The 18,479-nt window shown below is 46.8% G+C and overlaps 1 long non-coding RNA gene across 1 annotated transcript; it reads left to right on the forward strand.

Annotated features, from left to right (window-relative positions):
* Positions 1-868: 868 nt before the first annotated feature.
* On the forward strand, positions 869-17,674 carry LOC116797690. Its single transcript, XR_004360708.1, has 4 exons — positions 869-973; positions 5,591-7,147; positions 9,757-9,811; positions 15,668-17,674. It is a non-coding gene; the product is annotated as an uncharacterized LOC116797690 (long non-coding RNA).
* Positions 17,675-18,479: the final 805 nt, after the last annotated feature.

An 18,479-nucleotide genomic window follows, 5' to 3' on the forward strand; every position in this document is an offset into this window, starting at 1 on the left:
TCAGATGCTCTTTGTTTCTTCAAAAACTCAACAAATACACTTTAAACAAACAAATCCCACATTAAGACCACAAGCTGAAAGACTGACCAATAATTTGCTTCTGGTAATGGACTAATATTTCTGCACCTCATGCATGGAGCGAATACCACAGTAACACTTTCAGTTCTGTTTCCCTAAATAAAAGTGTTTGCATTTTCCCAGACTGACTCCTTTCCACCTTTATTACCTCAATCGCTATATGCCCTCAAGGACTAAAATTTCGATTGTTCCAGCTGGTTCCGTGTTCCAGCATTACAAACCCATCAGCTCTACACGTGTACCCTGGTAAGGCACAAGCAACCTCCAACAAGTCTCATGAAAACAAACCAGTCCAAGCACAAGAACTATTTACTTGCTCTTTTATCATAAAGAATACGTAATGTTTTACTTCCCAGTCAAAATAAGTTGTTCACTCAAGGCTAAACTGATTTTGCAAAACTAGAATGAGAAAACATCTGTGCAGCAGGAAAGAAATCACACGTGCAGGGTATTTGTCCCTATTCTGCAAAAGCTCCAACCTCAAACACTTGAAATGGATTTTAAGAGTCCTGGAACTGACTCAATCGGTTCACGTCAAAGAGGAGTGTCTGGTCACCTTTGGATAATACCCTTAGAGCTCTTCTTGAGATGAAACATGGCATGTTTTAAGCTTCTACCTTCTTGTTTTTCCACCTATTCCTCTCAATTGCATTCTTCTAGAGCCAAGACCAACCAACACAACAAAGTGGACGTCCCAGCCTCTGTCCAAAGTGCTGTTTGCTGCACAAGCTCGTGTGGAAAGTGCAGGGATGGAACAAAAATTGACTCATTCCCATCACCTCCTTACAATCCACCAGCCATCGGTCTGGTTTGGAGCAGCTCTTAGAGACGGAGAGAGGTTCCCAGGGGAGCACGGAGCGGGACGCACCGTTTGTAGAAGGAAACAGTGCCGTAGGTGAGCACACACGGGCGAGTTCCAAAGGTTAACCAACCTTTTTCCCAAGTTCCCCCTGCTCAGGGTCCAGACGCGTTATGGATCCTTCCCTGCAAGCCCTGACTCTCCACGCACCGCTCGGTTCCCGGCGCTCCGGCGGGAGCTCCCCGCGGGGTTGGGGTGGAAGGTGCCCGGGCACGGCAGCACCTGTTGGGCGAGCCCCGCGTGTGCCTGGGCAGGGACGGCCCCGGACACGGCCCCACGGAGAGCACAGCGGAGCCGGCACAAAGCCCAGACCCGCGGGGGGACGGCACGGGCGGGCTGAAATCCCCATTATCCTTCCAGCCTTCCTTCCCACCGATTATTCCCGGCCCACAGGCGAATTCATCGCGCTCGGAGCGCCCCGGCCGAGCGGGAAGGGTGGCGGGAGCAGGGCGTGGGGAGCCACGAACCGAACAAAAACCCACCGCGACGGCGCCGCGGGCGCTGGGATTGGGGGTTATTTTCCATTTTTCCCCTCTCCCCGCGCCCCGCCATGGCCGCGGTCACCGTGCCGCGATGCCGCTCCCGCCCTGCGCTCACCTCGCTCCGCCGCGGGGGCCCGGCCCGGGCGCCCCGACCGCCGCTCAGCAGCCCCGGCCCGCCGGCACCGCCATGGCCGCGCCTGGGGCCGCAGGGCAAGGGGCCGGGAAGGCCGGGAGGGGATGGCGCCGGCACACGACACACGGCACACGACAGCCGGCACCGACACTCGGCGCTCGGAACCGGCACACGCCCCCCGCACACGGCTCAGGGAAGGGCGGCGGGGCCCATGCGCGGTGCTGCTCCCGCCGGCTCCGCCCCAGCCGGGAAGGGAAGGGCGGGAGGAGCCGCGGACGGAGGGAGGGAGGGAGGGAGGGATGGAGGGAGGGAGGGAGGGGATGTGGGGGATGTGGGGGATGTGGGGGATGTGGGGGAGGGAGGTGAGGGCACCGGCTTGGGCTGGACGGGGTCTGATCCCTCCCTGAGAGCAGGGGGGAGTCAGGTGGGGAGTCGGGCTCTGCTCCAAGGTAACCGCAACAGAAGAGGATACAGTCTTAAGCTACGCCTGGGGAGGTTCAGGTTGGACATCAGGAGGGATTTCTTCACAGAAGGGGTGATTAAACATTGGAAGGGGCTGCCCAGGGAGGTGGTGGAGTCCCCCCATCCCTGGAAGTGTCCAAGGAACGACTGGCCATGGCACTCAGTGCTCTGGGCTGGGGAACAAGGGGGGCACAGGGTGGACTCGATGGTCTCCGGGGTCTCTTCCAGCCTCAGTTGTTCTGGGATTCAGGGACCAAAGCCACGGCACCTGGGCTGCTGTGATGGGGAAGCTGCAGGTCTGTTTCCCTTCAGTTTGGGGAATGTGTCCCTTCAGAGTGGGGGACGTTTCCCCTCAGTTTGGGGAATGTGTCCCCTTGTTTTGCGGGATGTTTCCCCTCGGTGTGGGGGATGTTTCCCTTCAGGGAAGCACTGCCTGGTGTGCCTGGGGTTTGGGGTCAGGCTGGGCAGGGAAGAGTTTGTGTCCATGTGATGGCTGAGGAGGAGGGTGAAGGTGGTGGGGTTATTTCAGGTTGGAAGGGACCACCTCCATGCTCCAGCAGGGCCATCGCAGAGCACATGGCACAGGATTGTGTGCAGACGGGTCTGGGATATTCCCAGTGAGGGAGACTCCACACCCTCCCTGTCCAGCCTTTTCAGTGCTCGGTCACCACACAGTGAAGTTCTTCCTCGTGTACATGTGGAATTTCCTGGGCATCAGTTCCTGCCCGTGGCCTCTTGTCCTAGTGGCTGGCACCGCCAAACAGAGCCTGGTCCATCCTCTGGCACCCTCCCTTTAGATATTAATACACATGGATGGGGTGTGTTTTGGGTCAAGGGATGGAGGTGTGTGAGGTGCTGAGGCTGGTCCAGGGGCAGCAGGAGGGATGGAGCTTGGCAGGGATGTGCAGTGGCCTCTGTGTGTGCTCTGTTGAAGCTATGGCTGCTCCTGGCACAGAATCACAGAATGGTTGGGGTTGGAAGGGACCTCTGGAGATCATCCAGTCCAACCCCCCTGCCAAGGCAGGGTCACCTGCAGCAGGTGACACAGGAATGCGTCCATGTGGGTTCTGAATGTCCTGTGAGTGTTGGAGGGAAAATACTCAAAAACTTGCCAAATAAGTCCTGGGGTTTGTTTGGGTCTGTTTTACTGTGTCTAGGCATGCTCCCTCTCTGAGGGGTGGGTCCCGGCCAGGAGGGATGGAAACCGAGTACCTACCTGCACTAGGGCCTTCCCACCTCCCTGTGGTGGTGCAGATCCACAGAGGTGTTTTACTGCAGCCACAGGATATGTTCGCCCATGGACAGGCCATTTACACACCCTGTTCACTGTACAAAGCCTTGGCCTCTGGTTGAGCTTCAGATATATTAAACATAGTCTTGAGTGTTGCTTTATCAGCAAAAGTTAATTCACACTTTTAAGTGGGGTTTAAGTGTTAACCACAAACTTCTTTCTCCAGATAAGTGCCTCTTTGAATGCAAGGACCTGCAGTGCTTTAGTGGAGGATCTTTCTGATAGAGCCATTATCCCATGTTGCGTTTCGATAGCTGACCCTAAACCACTTCATAATGTGCTTTATAAGCTTTATTAGCATGTCCAGAAACACACAACTGGAGTTTGCTGTCAGCAGGCAAAGCGCAAACCCCTCCCTGAGAATTGTGCCATTTGGTGGCCGCAGAGGTTACAAATCTGATTGCTGCTCTGTGTTTATTCCATCCTCAGTGGCACTGCAAGGCACTTATCCTGGGAGCACTCCCTGCCTTTGGCATGGGCCCAGGGGCACAGCGTGAGGAACGTGGGGGGGTGTTGGGGATCATGGGTGTTGCTGTGCATCTGGAATTCATGGCAGAGCTGTGGGATGTGCTTTGTCTCAGACACGGGGTGACAGCCACATTTGCATTGCAAAAACAAATATAAAATTGCCCACTAGATACACTTTCAAAAATATTTTAAATGAGAGACATAGTTGAAACTGTTCCACGAGCTGGATTTGATGCTTTCTGGTTCTCATTCCATCTGTGAAACAGTGTCATATGTAATCTACATTAAGGCTCTGCTGATACCAGCTCTCCATTTGGATAAATGATACCACTCTGTGCTAATGTATTGGGTGGCTAAGAAAGGCAAGCCTGGGCATGCACAAGTTCTGAGTTGTGAGCTTTAATTTAAAAGATTTGAAGAATTTCTAGTTGTTGTGATGAAAATTTTTCAGAGCCTGCTGTGAGTAACTGATGGTGACTATAAATGTGCCGAGTCTGGAACAATAGCTCTGAGACATGTGAACTGCTCCGTGTCAGCATATGCTGTGCCAGATGCCAACAAACAAAACTGGAGAGAAGAACATTGCTGGGGCTGGGGCTCCAACAGGAGACAGCAAAGGAGACATTCAGAGGAGACAGCAAATCATGAAGATGTTACACAGTAGCCCCTGAAACAGGGAATAGCGTAATTATGTGGGCTAATAAACAAAAGAGGATGGAGAAAATACACAAATTACAGTGATGACAAGGCAAAATGATGTGATGCATTGTGCTACCTACAGCTCTGATCCTGTCAAACCTGACTAGGGAATTAGGATGAGCCAGGACAGTCCCTGCAGGGCTCACTGCTGATAAACCTCGGGTGCCAGAGCAGTTTGTTGGCTCCATATTTAGGAGACAGATTTAGTGGTGTGTGAGGAGGTGATCCCTATCTATCTATCACTGATTTGGGTGACTTTGAAATTCCTGGATGAAAGATACCCAGAGCATCCCAAGCAGCTGAGCCTTTCCCTCTGCAATAGATGCCATCACCTCTCTTTTGTGGTTTTACTTCTTCCTTATTTTGACTGGCTGCCGCTATGTGATTTCTGCAAGGCTTGTTTGTTGCTCTTCCCGAGCAGAGTATTTTTCATTAGTCCTATCTAACTAAAAACAAATGGTGGGCTGCATGTGGGAATGCAGCTTGGGAAAACTGGAGATCAAAGGGAGGTCCTGACTCAGTGCTGAGGATCCCGGCTGCATTTCCCTTTAACTGCCTCCCACCAAGCTGTGCCTGGTGATTTGGAGCTCACTGCCTTCACTTTTGTGCCTGAACATCTTTCCTTAAAAAAAAAAAATAAATAAAGGGAGAATGGTTTCCCTTCTTCTTTCTGTTTCTTGTCAGTCCTTGCTAATTTTCTGGAAAACTTTAATGGCTCTTCATGAGGCCAGGAAGTGCTTCCACTGGAATGACCAGTGCAGAGCCCTGGCATCCAGCTTCCCCAAACAGGAAAGGACTGATCTGAGTTGCTTCAGCCCTTGCCAGTTATAGGTTGCTGTTGTGTGTCCAGAGGGCCTGTCTGCCCTTTCCGTGGATCTGAAGGTTACTCAACTCCATCACCTCATCAGCAAGTCAGCCAGGGCTTGAAGGAGCAAACCTTCCCCAGGGGATGAGAGAGAAGGATGTGGCCAGGTGTCAGTTCCCTCATGTCTGACTTTTCAGTTTCACCTTTAATAACTGCTGCATATTTATTTTTTACCAAGGATATAAATTTTTTCTCAAGTGAGGACTTTTTGATCCATGTGATTATCTTTTTCCACCTTATTTTTTTTTTTCAGTGAGGAACAAGACTAGAGAAACTGAAGAAGGAGATTTTGCCTCGCTTGGAATTGTTGGACTTTCTAGGGGTGGCTTTTTTGCCTGGGAACATCAATGGCAAGATGCCTCTGCTGAGAGAAGCTCTAGAGATCACCTCTGTGCTGGCTGGTGCAGAGTTTAGTTCTGGTTTACATCAGGTTGTGCTTTGAGAAGATGTTCATGTGAGATAACACTGTATCTTTCCTCCCTTTACTTCATGTTCTGTTTCTCTTAAATATTTTCCTTGGAGTGAAATGATAAATATTTAAGAAATCAGTTGCACTTGGAGACTTCTGAGCTTTCTCTGTTTGTTCTGAGAAGATGCTGATGCCAAGCAGTACTGGGCTCTGTTTACAAAACAAACCACGACCACAACAAAGACTCGTGAAAGAAAAAAAGGTGAGGAAAGGAAGAGTGAGAGACAATGTATTTCTGTTCCTGAAAGCTGCTCTGCATTTCCCTAGCACCTTTATTCCCAGTGTTTCAGGGCACATCACAAGCATTAGTCATGGCTCACACTGGATTTGGGAGAGGAGTGAGGCAATTCCTATCACCCTTCGGAGAACGAGTCTCCAGGATATCTATAACCCGGGAGACAGGCAAGTCCTTCCCGCAGTGGGGTTGCTGGTCACCGCTGTATGTTCAGAGAGCCTGTTTATGGGGTGCTGAACTGGGGCTCCTGGATAAATCCTGCAGAGAATCTTTATGAAGCTAAACCAGGAAGGGTTTTGCCATCAAGAAAAGAGCATCAGTACAATTAGTTTCATTAACTTCAGTTTTCAAGTAATCTTCATTTCAGCTGGAAAAGCAAGGAATTCAGTTAGGGCTGGGATATCAAGTGTGAAATCTTTCCTCTGTTGAAGGCAGTAGGAGCATTGCTATTGACGGTTGGAGCCAGGCTCTTTCCCAGAAGTAGATATTAATGATAAGAGCAAGAGATTTCATCCAAGTCACTTCAGGAGCAAATCTGGCATGTTTGAGAGGACAGTGCGGGAGGGGAGACAAAGGCTCTGTCATTACCAATATCCCTACTCATGTTTTCAGAGAATAAATATATCTTTTCCTGGCAATGGGTGTATTGACTCTGTCTGGCTCATTGCTCAACTGGTCACTCTGCGACAGGCTGTGCTCCCTTCCCCAATGTTTTCTATTCAGACATCTCAGCTCATATTCATCAGCTATAGGAGAGGGATTACTTCCTGCAGTATTTTATGGCTAGAATATTTTGTATTTTGAAGTATGAGTATCTCCCTGACTCATGTAGGACAAACCCACCATATCTCTGTTATTAAAGCTACTCCTCCTTGGGAAAGGAAAGGGCGTGGTGTGTACAACATGAGAGATATCACTGTGTGACTACCTGGCTCCTTTCTGTACCTTCTACGGGGACAAGGCATAAGCATTTGTCACTGATGATGCTGCAGCTTGTTGCTGTTGGGTGATGTTTTCCAGAAGGAGTGATAAACAGGAAGATCTCTGAATGATGTGGTCATACCAGGTGTGAGATGGATATGCATTGTGTATGGTCAGCAGCAGAGGTAAGTAACTCAGAGATTTTACTGAGGGTTAAAGAGCTCTGGTGGGGATGATCCCTGTTATCCCCAAGGTAAAACAGCCCCCAAATTCCAAAGAATAGCTGATACAGACCCTTTAATTGGGCACATTTCTGTACACATGCACAGCTCTGTGAATGCAAGTGACTTCTGGCCTCACAAAGATAAGCATTCAGAATAACTGAGATCAGATTTTTAATGAACCATTCATTTAGACTATTTAGCACAGAAATTACCATCCTCTGAAATGGCTTGGCTGAAATAGTCATTGCATACTCAAAATGCTTGCAAACAGCAGTCTAAATTTGCAATATTCTATAGCCTTCACCCCAAGAATTGGACACTTTTCCACCCTTTTAAAATTATTACTATTCTGTCACCCCTGTGGAGAACATTGTGTTTGGTTATAGGAGGCAATGAGAAAGATTAGAATAAATTGATTTTTAAAGCCTTGAACCTCTTAATGTTTACAAAATAGTCTCTGGGCCTGTGCATATGTGAAGTTCAGTTGTGTATAAATACAAGCAGAGCAGAATATTATTTTCTCTTCCAGCCTGTCTCTTTGATGGGCAAATCCACCCAGATGAGAGCACAGGCTGCCGAGTGGAATTCTTCCACTTACTGGGCTTCTCTTGCATGCAAATGTGATGCTCTGCTTGGGACAGAGGAAAACTGCTCTTTTGACTGCTGGCTCTCTAATCCTCCCTTTATAGTCTCAGAACTGTTCCTGGAGCTATCCTGCCATGAAGCATCTGTGAAATCAAGTGACTCGTTGGGTCAATCACATGGCTGTTTCTCTGAGAGCAAACATCATTCCAGCTGCTCTGACCTTGGTCACAAGGAAGCAGGAATGTGTGGCAACTCTGTGCTTGTTCACACAGTTTCCCTCTTTAACCCACTTCTGCCAATTTTTCCTGGAGTTTGCAGACTTGCCATTGTTTTGGTATAATCTGGCAGACCCCCCAGCTGTGGGATGGGCGTTGCACCATCCGTTTTCCAAGTGGTGTGGGTGGAGAACTGCCTCAGCTTGCTCTGGGAACGAGAGCAGAGACTGAGGAGTGAACAAAGCAGGGGAGAGGGGCCCTGCAAGGCTCAGCACTTGTGCACTCCTGTGACTTGCTAAACAAGATCTCTGTGGAATAACTTGATGCTTGGATGCTTTTTCTATGGAGAATGGACCTTGGGTTTCAGAAGTTGGTGTGAATTAAGACATATAGTGTTATATCCACCCTGGGAGGAAAAAGCTAGAAAGAACATGAACTTAAAACATCAGAGCACACCAGTGAGTAAAGGTATGGGCTGAGGGAAAACAGTGAGTAAAGATAGAGGCTGAGGGAAACCCAGCAGTGTCCTGGGATCCGGCTGGGAAAGGATATCCAAGGCACTTGGATATGGCCATCAGACTTGCAGGGTAGAGCAGCCCCTGCCTTGTTTTCACAGACGCTGATTTGATGCTGCTCCCCACCATGTTTCATGCAAATTTTGTTGTGTAATAATTTGTAAATGTATGACTGTGTGTGGCCAGAGCTGCCTGTTTCTATTCATGTCTCTCCATCGCCTGGAGTGAGGGAACATGGCAGATTGGAGCAGGCCTGAGGTTTAGCTGCTCAAGCTGGATGAGTATCCTGTGAGAAGTGCACTGTATCTTGCATTTTTAATCTTAGATTTTCTCTGTCTCTGTTAGAGAGTGACTTAACCCCTGATACAGGAGCTGTGACATCCAGTTGTAATAATGGTAATTGGGGCATTTCCTTATACTGGGCGTGGGTTGGCTTAGAGTTGGGCTGCTGTAACCCTGAGGGCGTGGCATGAAGTCTAGGGGATCTTTAGTTCAGAAAAATGATGATGAGTTGAAGGATGGCTGAAAGATGGTCTGAAAACATCATGGGAGAGAATGTGGAGGTGAACTGATGAGACAGGGAAAGCTTAAACCAAAGTGACACCTGTCAGGGCCAGACCTGGGCTGAGAGCTGAACTCTGCATCCCAGCTGCACCCAGGGAGTCACATTCCTGCCAGGAGGGCGAGGGAAGGGAGGCAAAGGGAGGGGCTGCACAGGGCAGGTGCCAGAAATGCCCTCTGGTACCTGCTCTGGAGCTGGGATGGACGTATGGCATTTGGAGGGGCTCCAGGAGGGCCTGACGGAGCTGTCAGGGGGGAGCACGTCACACACGATGCAGATGCTTGGCAGCTCTGGCTGATGGAAACTTGTGGATGGTTTTTCCCCTCACATGCACTTTAGACATAGCCACATACAAGAAATCTGTATTTTGGGGAGGAACTAGTGAAATGCATCACAAAGGGAAAGGCTGTGCTGTCAAGAGGGTTTAAGAGCAAGCAGGACAGAGCGAGACCCAATTATTTTGCTATGTCCCATATAATCTTCCATTTATTCCTTTCCTGAACTGGAACACTTCCTCTGATCCTTGTGCAATCCTGATGAGTCTGAAGCTCAGCCCACACTGGTGATCATGTGGTGTTTGTGTTGGTTTAATCAGCATGAGGAAAATCACCAAAATTTTTGGTGAAATCTTCATCTACCTTAGAATTCAAGGGCTGAGGCATCTTTTTTGCTGTTCTGTTCTTTGATTCACAGAATCAAAGAATATCCTGAGTTGGGAAGGACCCATGAGGATCATCAAGTCCAACTTGTAAGTGAATGGTCCCTGCAGGGATCAAACCCACAACCTTGGCATTGTTGTTGTTCCAGGGAACTGATCCCACATCTGAGGAAAGAGGAGAGATTATTTTTCAAGCTTTTGTTAAATTATTTTTTTTTTTATCGCTTTTGTGGGTTTTTTTCTGGTAAACAAACATTCTGTGAAATTCAGGGATGGATAAAACTCTCCAGCAGCTGGTTGGAAGAAAAGCCACGACCGAACCAAGTGCTTTTATTTGGCTGTGAACTCTCCAAAAGCTCAGGGTGGTTACTTACATCAAATGCACAAGCTGGGAATTCCTGTCTTTGTAGACTTACACCTAAGAGAGGAATTTTTATTTTCCTTCCCCACCTCAGAGCTGGGGGAAGCCCAAGTTGATCCTGATTTACAAGAACGATGTAATTACAATCAGCAACAATAGCTGCCATAAGATCCTGGTGCTCAGTGCTGAACAGGAATTAGTGTTGCATATTTATCTGGAGGATGAAAATATCTACAAATATCTATAAATATATTCAGTTATTATTAGAAGAGCTATTTAAATCTTATAGTGGTTGAGTGTCCCAGATATCAACTGAGGAAGCAAGGGAAACCTCCTCTTGCAAATGAGTTACTGGGGAGTGTTTCATCCTGAGTTTTGCTGCTCTAGGGCAGTTTTCCTGGGCAGGGCACTCATTTGAGCTCAGCCATTCATCTCATCTTTCACAAAACTTAGTCCACAACTGTAAATATTTGTGGCAACTTGCCCGTACTGTGTGACCTTTAACAAAGACAGAAAAGCTCTGGAGGCTGCTGATGTTTTAGGGCACAGTCTTTAAGAAAACTCATTAATGTAGCACTCAACCAATGGTTATTTGCAGGGTTTTTTTAGAGAAACTTTTCTTAACACAAAATACTTTATGGTCCTTTGTTTATGCAAATAAATGATCCTGTAGGAATTTAATGATCTTACAAGTAAATGTAAGAGTCTTTTAAAGTGACTGTCACCTACTCAGCCCTCACAAGTTACCTGTAGCTTTGGGCCTCACAAAGGTTAACACAGAACTATAAAACTGAAGCCTTTGAAACAGCTCAAAGCTCAGTACTTATCTTCACAGAACTCACAGTACAAACTTACTGAACTACGTAGTAATAATCTAAAACTTCACCCTGATTTTGCTGTACTGAGGGTCAATTTGTAATATTTCTGCAGTAAAAAACAGAAATCACAGTAATTTTTAAGGGCTCGTGGACCTCCACACATAATTCTTTTAGGCGTGTATAGATATTATTTTCCTTAAAGTACCATATAAAAACCTTAATCTGTAGATTAAAGAAACGTTAAAGCTGCAAAGTTTAACCTGAATGCACAAATAGAAGACAGCAGACAGAAAGCAAGCTGAGGAGATGAACAATGCATTTAAGAGCTGTGCAGTTGGGAGTTGCTGCAGAGCTAGGCAGACACCAGGGCTACAGCACTGGAGGAAAAAGGTGATTGTTGCACATGCAGAACTTCTGGCTGTTGGCACTGGCCATCCTGAAAGCCTGGAATGGGAGAGGCAGAGATTCTGAGCACCAAGCCAGAAGTTAAAGTGTGAGTTATAGCAGAGAAGGTGATAAGAACTGAGCACAAGAGATGTGGCAACTTCAACAGCAGGTGGGAGATGTTCCAGCTTCTGTACCTACAGGACATAGCAATAACAGGGGGAGTAAAGTTCCCTGGGGATGATTTCTGCGGGAATTGAGCTGGGCTTGTGCTGGGAACCTGCAGCTGAACTTGGCTCTTCCAGACTCTGCACAGCCAACGGAGGCTGCTCTGGCCCCTGGGCACTGGTCAAGGATCCCAGATGAGGGCAGGCAGCATCCCAAAGAGCCAGATGGAGCTGTGAGAGTAGGGACAACCTGGGGGAAAAAAACCACTGGAAGGAAGGGAAAGGTTGAGGGTGGCTTTGGGCAATGGGAAGGAGAGAGGAAGTAGGAGAAACAAGCAGGGAATTTTGCTAAAAGGTTCCTTCACTGATTGATTGAACCTACACCGAGGAGAAACTGGCCTTAGGTCAAGTCTGCAGTGCTTTTATGTGATTGCTCTCCCTCTGAGCATCCAGAGTGACAGCTGGGCCTGTGGGCAGCAAACAAGAAAGGCATAAGAAATGTCCCTTCCAAGGACAGCTCCCCAGTATATCCTTTACATGCCCATCCAGGAGTTGTGGGTCTTTTTTACCCCCCAGGCTCTTCTCTTAGGAAGTGAATAGGAAGTGCACCCACCTCCTTGCATCTGCAAATTTGTTTTAAAATGCTGCATCATCAGTTGTGGTACTTTTTTGGAGCTCATTTATGATATGGGAGCTCTCAGCTGTCCCTGGAGCAGAGCCATCTTCCAGCCCCTTGAAATACATGCTGATTAAATATGTAGGTCAGAAAACAGAAAGCACATCTCCATTTATTTAAGAGATGACAGTTTTGTTGCCTAATGCCTTATCACTGGAGCTGCTGATCATTTTTTGAAAGTAATATAATAACAGCTTTGTTCTCAGCTCAGAGATTAAGGAAGGTCCCCAGATGCTGCTTCCCAAAGGGCAGGTGCAGGTTATGTAGTGACAGGACACAGGGAGTGGCTTTAAGATGAAGGAGGGCAGTCCTAGATTAGGAATTAGGAAGAAATTCTCCCCTGCGAGGGTGGGGAGGCCCTGGCACAGGTTGCCCAGAGAAGCTGTGGCTGCCCCATCCCTGGAAGTGTCCGAGGCCAGGTTGGACAGGGCTTGGAGCAACCTGGGCTAGTGGAAGGTGTCCTACGTGTTGGAATGAGATGGTCTTTAATGTCCCTTCCAACCCAAAACATTCTGTGGTTCTGTCATTCAATGGCAATAATTATTAAAAATACCTGCCAGGGGATAAGGATGAGGACTGCTGGGATAGAAGAAGAATTACTAACAAGCAGCAAAGTCTTCAGAGCAGAATCTCTCTCTGTTTCATGAATGGGCTGAACATAAACCCAAGTCCTTCTCCACAGTGATATCAAACCAAAAATTATGACTGAAATCCTACTGGCAATTGTTGCCCCTGAGCATTCATTATGGCCCTGTTTCTTTCCTGATCTTCCAGCCCCGAAGGAATTGGCCAGGGAGCTCCTGCTGTCTGGCTGGTTTGTGCTGACTGTCCCTCCCAGCTCTCTGGAGTAGTTCACACAGCACTGAGTGAAAAGGATGCCTGGTCTGACTGAATCATTCCTCATTAGCTCAGTGGGCAGCAGATTTAGGAGCTAGATTTGCAATGAACATTTATTAGATTTTGTCTCTTCTGGGGATAGCTAATTTTTTTTTATCATCAGATTCCATGACTTAGCAGCATAATTAGCTATTAGACATATATACTCCAGTCAAGAGCTGCTTTTTAATTTTTTTTGTAAGCCTGCTTAATCCAGGGGACTTTCTTTTCTCATTTATAGGGGAGTTTTGCACAGTTCTTCTGACAAGTACAAGATAGACAGTGGGAATGAGATCTGTAATTAATCCACTGAATGCTCAGTGCAGGCAGAACAGCTCTTGGGTGAAGAAACTCTTCATGCTCTGGAAGGTACCTGACAGGAGGGCAAACACTGTTAGAATGGTAGGGTTTTTCATGTGGTAGATTTTGCACCCAGTAAATTCATTTCGAGTATTGTGGGCAGGAAGGAGAAAAATTCTGTCTTTCACCATTCCTCTGACTTTTGAACAGTCCCATGTGCATGATTCTGCACTTCCTCATGGAGAGCTGATTCACTGGGTTTCTAGGAGCAAAAATGAATTAAGCTTGAGTCCAGTTTCCCACCCTTTCTTGTCAGTGTGTGTGTTGAGGGGGTGGTGTGTTAAGAGGGAGCTCAGCACTGAGAGCCTGAACTGTGGGAGGTCCAGATTCAGCCCTGGCACTGCCAAGCTGTGTGAATTTGGTCATGTCTCCTCCCTGTCCTTTGGCTTGGCATCCATAGAAATAACTCCAGAGATTTTGTGGTAAAATGGGAGCCCCTTGGCTGCTGCTGTATTAGGGTTTGTCACAAAAGTGTTAAACGTGGTGGGAAGCACAGAGTGAGGACGGTTGTCCCTTTCAATTAAGCTTTTCTTTTATGTAACACTGCTTGGTTTACTGCTCAGGAAGTATCTTGGTTTCTTGGCTCTCTGGCTGCTGGAGTACCTGCCATTTATTGCAATTTACTTGGGGGACTGTTCTCCAACTGCCTGGTGTTCTTGGACCAGACTCAACCCCCTTTGATTCCTGTTGTCCTTTTGTCTTTGCTTACTTGGCTCTAAACGTTTTGTTCCTGAACAGAGGCCCAGGTTCTCCTCTCCCCTCATGCTGCAGCAAATCCAAACACTGCTTCCAAAGCAATTCATCAAGAAGCATTGACACACTTGAAGGGAATTACTACTCTTGATTTTTACTTTTTCCAAGTTTTGTCAACAATTCTGTACTGCTTTTCCCAAGTGTTCCTGTATTAGTTGACTACACTTTGCCTGGTGATAATCCACATTATTTTTCCAGTTACCTGATCCTCCTTCAGTGCTTTGTAGTGACAGCAGAAGCCACACCAACAATGGAGTTTTGTGTGCAGCTGCCTGACTCCTGGGTGGATTTCCCAAAATCCAGGCATGTCCACACAGCCATATTCCCAAGGCAAACTCACTTATTCGGTCGCAAAATACCCAAAACATGGAGTGAAGACGGATAGGGAATGGGGCAAAGTCTGCAGGAGTGCTGACTCTCCAGTTTGGATCTGGAGGCAAGACCTCTGCTAATGGTCTCCTAGTGGAGTTTGCCAGAAAGGAGGAACAAAATTATGTTCTTGATGTAAAAGCTGCTTTTCTATTACCTCTCCTGATCTCCAGGAAGAGTGGAGTTGGCAAAAAATGGAAAATAATTAAGGTGCGAACAGAAATAGTAACTGTCCCGAGGTGTTCAGTGTTATTCTGTCACAGCTTTCTTCAGACTGAGTCCTTTTCCCATTTTATTGCTACATTTTGTGTCAAAAGGTCTCCCAAAGTGACATTTGGGCTAAACTGCTGTTCTCAGCTCCTCTGCACTGTGGCACTCTGGTCACATCAGCACCTGCCTGTGCCTAGAACTTCTCTGCCTTCAACCAGCTGTCTTTTCCCTGGGTTTATGGCAGAGCTTGCACCAGTATCCCAGTCTGAGATGAAAAAAAACAAACCCTAAACCACAGACAAACACAAAAAGACACCCTCCCACACAAAAGAGTGGTGACTCTCCAGGCCAGGTTGGACAGGGCTTGGAGCAACCTGGGCTAGTGGGAGGTGTCCCTGCCCATGGCACGGGATGGGATGAGATGGGCTTTAATGTCCCTCCAACCCAACCGAGTCTGGGATCCAGCAGCAACTGCTCTGACCATGGAGCTGGATGTGAACAGGCTCTGCTCCTCTCTCCTGGATAGTACCAGAATTTGCAGGAGTTGAAGTGTGCCCTGCTTAGATCGAGGCCTCTTTAGGGCTGTGCAAAACTGCAGCAGATCCCATCCAAAATCTCTTATTTTGGATTGTATTTAGCCTTAACAGCCTGATCTCAATATTGCTGAGAGGAGGAAAAGTGTTAACCCTGTTTTGTAAATGGCCAAAGCTTGCAGAGGCTGAAGTGGAGCAGGGACTGTAATCCATAATTCTAAATTCTCTATTAAAACCCTAATCCCTGGGCAATCCTTCTGCTTCAGGCAGAGTTGGGGATGGATGGGGTATAATTTATCTGAAGTGATGCACCTGCCACTGTTTAAAGCCACTCATTTTCCTTGTAGCCCTATGTCACTGGCTTTTTTATTTTAATTTTTGACTGCCAAATTCATTTTTTGCTGGAGTGATTAAAAATTGAATTGTTTGCATTTTGTAGGTCTCTGTTGGAGTCCTGTAGTTCAAATACTTCAATAAGTTCCATGTAGACTAACAGTATCCTGGGACTGATACAGGTTGATGCCTAGACTGGATAAAGAGGAAAAATCCAAGCACGTGGTTTCCAGAATTCACTGGCTGGTGAGAATCAAAACATCTCCTGATTTGCCTGAGGATCTTAATTTTTTTGGAAGATATTTAATGGGAAAAGGAAGAAAAATACAGAGAATATAGACAGAAAAGAACAGCAGGATGGGAGGAGTGTGGAAGTAGGTCAGATGCATTGCAGACAAAAAAAATCATATTATGATTAGGAGAGATTAAGGAAGGCAAGAGCAAACAGCATCAAAGGAATCCAATTTATCAAGCCGTTTAAACAAGAGCGTTCCTTGCAAAGCAAGTTCTCCATACTGCACATCAATTTGGAGCAAAATGAGAGGAGACTGTCCCACACCATATATCTAATTCAAGAGCTAGTCTTCTCTAAATTAATCCATGAAGAAACCTGTTTTAATTGTCACGAGGAACAAACACTGCAGAACTGCTGCCCACCTTCCTTGCTTGAGTTCTTTCAGCTCTTTCATTTTTCAAGCTCTAATTACCACTTGGAGCTGCAGGTGAGGGATGCACTGGGGGAATGGCAGTGCTGCCTGACAGCACTCAATCAATCCCTGCTGCAGCACAGCAGGTGCTTCACATGAAATAAGGAGAGTCTCAGCTCCAAGATTTCATATAAAAGGCAATTTATAAGGGTGAAGTTATTTCATCTGAGGACATTAAGAAACTTGGCAATGACAAGTAGATTTTGTTGCTTAACTTTTGGGCAATGAGGAGCCTGGGAGATGTGACCAGATGTGACTCAGTCTCCTTTTCTGCCCCTTTTTTTTGGTTTTGATGAGCTTCTCTGTCCCATGTGCCATAACAGCAGGGATGTGGATTTTGAGCTGGATGGGGTTTGCTTGCCTTGTTTGTATCAGAAATACGGAACTCTGAAAACTTTAGCTCTGTAAAACAGAACATTCTTCTCCTCCAGCATGTTTTGGGGTTTTTTTGATGTACCAAAGAGACCTTAATGGTAAACATAGGCAGTGCCTCTTCATTTGCAAGAGGCTTTTGTAAGACAGACCCTGTGCTCCATGAATTCTGTTGTAATTGAGATTTTGGGGCCTGTGAGACAGACCTTGTGCTGGATGAATTCTCTGACTTCACCCCAAACTGGAGTGCTCCTTGCATGTTTTTATCGTTGGCTTGGGTCCTCCAGACAGAAACCACAACCTCTGAGCTGTTTGACAGAGCTCAAATGTTTCTTAGCAGGAGCAAGCTGTCAGAAATTCGAAAAAGATGTTGATGTCTCTTAGCAGTGGGTTAAACACTGGCTGAACATCTGAAATCTCAGAGCTCTGCTGCCAGGGCTGGTTGTGCAACCTGAACCAGGCCCTGCAGAACTGCTGACTCGAGCCAGAGTGGGGGGAAAGTCTGGCATTTTAGAAGTTTCTCATTAACAACACATTTTATGCCGCTCATTAGTTGCCTATTCAGGAGGAACTGGGGGCTGAAGAATGCTGAAATTTCCAAGTATTGGTTCCCCATCCAGCTGAAGTTACAGCTGGAGCATCCTCAGCCTTCCAAGACAAGAAGTCGATTCTTTTCTGCTGCTTTTGCAGTGATTTGGGGCAGTACAAACCCAGCCTGAGTGAGCTCCTTTGTTCCTGACTGGCTGTCACATTGTCACTCTGGCAGGGTCACCCTTCAGGTCCAGGCACTGCCACAACTCTGCTCTTTGTACAGCAGATATTTCTGAGATTGATGGAAATAACCTGACTCTCCTTTGTTTGGGCAACAGAGTAAGTGTGTGGGGAAAATCTCATCCCCAGTCTTGTCTTGAACCTCTTCCAAAGATTGGCATAAATGTGGAAGCAAGATATTCATCTTTTTATGTTGATGAAACTCCAGATCCTGATGGTTTTATGCATGTTAAAGGCTTCCTTCGAGTCTTGCTACCACAGCTCTGACTGGTTTAAGTTGTTCTGGAGCTTCTGGGTTCAATAAAATGATGGTAAATTATACCTGTATGATTTTGGTCCGTTTTTGCTGTGTGATTTTTGCCTGACAATACTAGGGAACTCAATCTCAAGGGTCTGTGGTCCCGCACCCTGTGGAATCTTGGGTATGAGATCCCAAGGTTTAGCATTTCAAGCCCTGCTTTGGAGTGCAGTGTTGGGGGTTGATCCAGTCTGATGGTATGTGGGCTTGGAAGGAGAAAGGGAGCAGCAAGGCATGAAGCACAGCTGCTTCTTATCAATCAGCACACTGGAAACACACTTGAATCACATTGTGGAAAAGAATAAGGAAAAATTAGGCCTTGCCACAATTGTCTGGATATTTGGACTCTGTTTCTAAATGTGCTACTGACTCCTGTGATACCCTGTAAGTCCTTTTAAACACTGTGTGCTTAAGATTTCCCATTTACAGGAACACTGGCAATGGTTTAAGACTTAATTAATGTTGATGAAGAACACTGCATTGCTGCGAGAGCTGCTGGGAAAAAGAGCAAGTCTTGCCATTATTATTACTGTTAGTATTGTTCCATCTTGAAGCTGTCAGATTACATAAATCTGGGCAGATGCTTTAAAGCATTGTGTGCAGAGGGAAGCTCTCTAAAGGAACAAATTCCCTTTGTCTTGGACTGAAATATCGTAATTGTATGGGAAGGTAGGACAGCTATTGCTGAAAAGGAGGTAGAAAAGGGTAGGAAGGAAGATAATGCACCTCTAGAAAAAGAAGACATGGGAGGGAGCTTCCTCCAAACCGAT

Source organism: Chiroxiphia lanceolata, chromosome 23 (assembly GCF_009829145.1).
Source record: "Chiroxiphia lanceolata isolate bChiLan1 chromosome 23, bChiLan1.pri, whole genome shotgun sequence".
NCBI classification, from domain to species: Eukaryota; Metazoa; Chordata; class Aves; order Passeriformes; family Pipridae; genus Chiroxiphia; species Chiroxiphia lanceolata.